The sequence below is a fragment of the Grammomys surdaster genome, unplaced genomic scaffold (genome assembly GCF_004785775.1).
Source record: "Grammomys surdaster isolate TR1022 unplaced genomic scaffold, NIH_TR_1.0 125731, whole genome shotgun sequence".
Classification (NCBI taxonomy): Eukaryota; Metazoa; Chordata; class Mammalia; order Rodentia; family Muridae; genus Grammomys; species Grammomys surdaster.
In genome coordinates, this window is record NW_021620563.1 from 2,669 (window position 1) to 7,263 (window position 4,595).

Here is a 4,595-nt window from a genome sequence, read left to right on the forward strand (position 1 = left end):
CACAGTACCACCAATCTGGAGGGTCTTGAAAGAGGCAAAACTAATAAAAGGATTTCTGTTGTTATGTCTATAATACTATGTCAAACTTCCTGCTTCTTGCCTGTCTTAGCACTGAATTTGTCTGAGCTTCTGTGAGATCTGCAGAGCAGAAAGGAAGAAAGCTTGTGTAAAGGTAAATGTGGTGACTCTCCCAGCTATGCTGAGATGATTTATTTGTATGGAACCTGGTGGTTTGTGTTCCCATGGTAATTCTTCTAGGTTTGTGTCACGCTGAGGAATCTGTGTGTCAGTAGTTTTCTTTGTGGTCTGAGCAGGTGAGTACTTGTGCAGTGGCACAAAAGCTCTTGATTTATGTGGCAGCTAATTTATCTGAATGTTAGGAACTTTCTGTGAGATCTACAGAGCTTAACGAAAACTTGTGTAAAGATAAATGACTTACACAGGTATGGTGATTCTTCCAGGTCTGACTAAATAATTGTGCAGAACTGATGATTGTCATGTGTGTGTGAGCGCCACCTTCTGGTTTGTTCTTGTTAATGTGGGCTACATCCTTTTTTTCCAGGTCAGAATGGTGCGACTTCTTATTCTGTGATTGCCACTTTCTGGTTGCTTCTTGTTACTACAGACTGCATTTTCCCCTTGGTTTTGATTAATTTTTGTTTCTGGTTGTGCCTTTTTTTTCTTCACTGATTCTAATTGGTGTCACATCCTTCAGGGTACAAGGCCTTCAGTTTGTTTCCATAGCTGATGGTGGTTAGGACACACATGTCTGGGACCCAGGGCTGTGGAAGAGTCAGGAGACATCTTGAGTCTCAGAGTAGGATGTCGGCATGGGCTTAGAGAAGTGGAGAAACACCCACCAATCTGGTTCTTTTCTCGTAGGTGTGCACCAATTTCTGCTTATTTCTCTTTCTACCTGATAGAGAGAAAAGGTTGGACTTGTGTTTTGGTTGGCATAGAGGGCTCTTCTTCATGAGTGCCACTGTCTGCGTTTCTTGTTTCTGCTCCAAAGACAGAAAAGGTTTTGTGTTTTTGTATATTGTCTTTGTGTTTCTTGTTGCATGATGACTTTCATGAAGTGAGTTTGACAAAATTATTTTGTATTGGATATTTTATTTATTTACAATACAGATGTCATCCCCTTTCCCCATTTGCCCTCCCTCGAACCCCCTATCCCATCCCCCCTCCTCCTTTATGCTTTTATACCATTTTGATTACATGCATGTATTAAGGTCAGTTCTAGGTTGAGAGTCTGGCAATACAATAGATGCAGATAGTCAAGGAACAAGCAATACAATAAACATAAATAGTCAATGAAAAAGCAAGGCATTAAACCCAATTATGTGAGCATTCCCATGATCTCCGTTTCTAAAGGCTTATCAGAATAACCAAAGTATCTGAGCCTACTTTCCTAGCCCAAGGTTATTTTGGTGTCTAAAGTCTACTTCCTTGTTCTAACCTTAAATTTAGATTTCTGTCTGAAATTACGTCTGACAAAATTACTTTGAAAGGTGAATTTGATGAGATGATTTTGAGGAAGTGACTTTGGCAGACATATTACCATGAGACAGGGTACTTCTACCACATGCTACAAGTGTATCACCAACAGCAGATTAAAACTCACCTGAGGCAAATCTCACTGACTTTGGTCACGAGAATAAAATACACACAGGTACAGTGATACACAACATTATTCCTAGCAGTAATAAGAATGCTGAGGCAGGAGGATTGCTAGAACTTAGAGTTCTGAAACATCCCTGGCTTCACCGAAAGACCCAGTCCTGTACCAAAGTCAAAACTATGTAGTAATTATAGAAATGAAGGGGAAAATCAACAAATTCAGTGATATGTAGTTCATTAACAAGTGAAATGTTCCAGGGATTGAATGCTGTGGAGGTATTCTCACATAGAGCTCTGATTCACTCAATAAAATGGTTGCTTGTTACATGTAGATTTAAAAGGGTGGAATTTATCCATCTGATCTAATTCCAGTTTGCCTTTGGAGGGTGTGGCTACAGTAGGGAGGTGTGAGCAGAGAGGTATATAAAGGCTTCAGAGGAGCAAGTGAGAACACTCAGAGACCTGGAGCCTGGATAACTTTCTGGTTTGCCTGGAACTTGGAGACCTGTCTGCAGTGCTTAGAACTGGTATGTAATAAATTTCCCTGGGTCATGCAGTTTGATAGTAGAGACCTTTACACACCAAGATATGACAAGAGATTTTAATTTCTGTCTCTTTAGATGAATACATTGAAGACCTTGATATTTTAGCTTCATCACAACCATCTATGTTAGCTATTGATTTCATTATTATGGTTGATTTTTTAAAAGAAGGACTTTATATGTTCAAGCTCCTATAGAAATGGTGATGTGGCTCTGGGTAGGCTGGAAAGCAAGATCCTTTTGACTCAGCGGCCTCCTCAGTGTTAAGATTATTATGTTCCCTCATATTTCCATTCACTCAAATGCTTGTGTTTCTTTTTATGAGACCCTGATTCACACTGTAGTCCTGTAGACCATGTATCTTTGATGCCCTTTAACTCACAATAGCTGGAATTACACTTGTGAGTTACTTAATTGTCTTATCTTAGGCTTTGTTTTACATCTTTTTCACATAGCTTTGTTTTTTGGATGTGGTCTGCTTTTGCCACCCAGGAAACACTGAAAATTGTAGGAACCCATTGTTATCATCTTACTTTGTCAGTCAGTATTAATCCAGAACAGAAGGCTTTTTTGTTTTATTGTTTTCTTGCTTGTTTATTTCTTGTTTGTTGGTTGTTTTTTTTCTTTTTTCCTTTTTTGCTGACTACTTATTTACATTTCAAGTGTCCCCATTCCAGGTCTTCCCTCCACAAGACCCCCTCCTATCCTCTATCTCCTTTGACTCTAAGACATTACTCCCCTCCCCACACACCCATTCCCCTCTCACCCCTCTAGCATTCCCCTTCCCTGAGGCAACAAGCCTTCACAGGACTAAGCACTTCCCCTCCAATGGAAGCCAGATAAAGCAATCCTCTGCTACATAATTATGAAGAGCCATAGACCCACACATATATACACTTTGGTTGGTGGTTTAGTCCATTGGAACTCTGATGGGTCCAGTTTGTCAATATTGTTGTTCTTCTAATGGGGATTAAATCCACTTCAGCTCCTTCAGTTCTTCCCTATCCCTTCATTGGGGTCCCGGGCACAGTACAGTGGCTGCCTCTGAGTGTCTGCAATTGTCTTAGACAGGTGCTAGTGCAGCCTCTCAAGAACAATCTGGCTCCTGTCTATAAGTACATTTTGGCATCAGCTACAGTGCTGGGGTTTGGTGTCTGCTAGTGGGATGGATCCCAAAGTAGGCAGTCTCTGGATGGCCTTTCCTTCAGACTCTGCTTCATTTTTTGTCAGTGTTTTTTTCTTTAGACAGAAACAATTCTAGGTTAAAAATTTTGAGATGTGTTAGTGGCCCATTCCCTCAACTGGGGGCCATGCCTATCCACTGGGGGTGGTCCCTTCAGGCTCTATCTCCCTTCTGCTACATATTTCCACTTGGGTCATCCCAATTGAGTCCTAGGTGTATCTCCCATTTTTCTATCTTTTTTCATTTTTTTTTAAGAAATGGTCACACACAAAATATTTTGATCCAACAATTATATACTCATTTGAGTGATAGAGATGTTCCTCTAATGCCAGTGTGGGCATCTATATTTCCACACCAGTTTAGGATGAAGAGGCAAATTGATATCTCTACCTTTACCAGAGCAGTAAATCAGATGCTTAGTAGTTGGTGTGATGGTGAGGAAGTTTTATAAACTTTGTCTTAAAGTGTATTCTTTTCTGACTCCTTCCCCAGGAGCCTTCCAACTGGAGACATTAGAGGATGAGTCTTCAGAACCCACCCACACTCCAGAAGCTAGCAAGTCAGACTCTGGTGAGAGATGAGACTTTGGCCATGTCCTCTCTGAAGGAGCTGCACCCTGGACTCTTCCCAGTACTGTTCAATGAAGCCTTCACTTGCAGAAACACTAACCTCATAAAAGCAATGGTGGCAGACTGGCCTTTCCCCTGTCTCTCTGTGGAGGCATTGATGAAGACACCTAACATGGAAACCTTGTAGGCTGTGCTAGATGGAGTAGACATGCGACTGAAAAGAGTTTCACCCCAGGTAAGCAATATCCAAGTATGACATAAGGGAACATGAGGGGTATACAGTGGACATTGCCAGGGAGATTGGCTTTGTCATAAGTGAATCAGATGCTTCCGATGGCATTATCATACAGGGATACAGAGTTCTTGAAAGCTACTGTTTACTTGTACTAAGGACAGTTGGATATGGATTAGAGTTGAATATGGTCTAGAGTAGATGGAGCCTCACAGTAGAATGAGCCTATCCCTGGCCTTACCACAACAACTAAGGACTAAGGTAAAAAAAAAAAGTAATCAAGTGTACAGAAGCCAAGGAAAGCTTCTGTAGCATGTGTGAGTCCATCTTGGATATCTGGTGCTTAAAAACATACACCTTAGCAGGGAGGAGAGCTGAGGAGATATATACATACATACATACATACATATACATATACATATACATATACATATACATATACATATACA

General features: G+C 40.8%; 1 pseudogene; it reads left to right on the top strand.

The window, feature by feature from the left end:
- The first annotated feature begins 3,864 nt into the window (after window positions 1-3,864).
- LOC114639467 overlaps window positions 3,865-4,595 on the top strand; it is a 2,866-nt pseudogene continuing 2,135 nt past the window's right edge.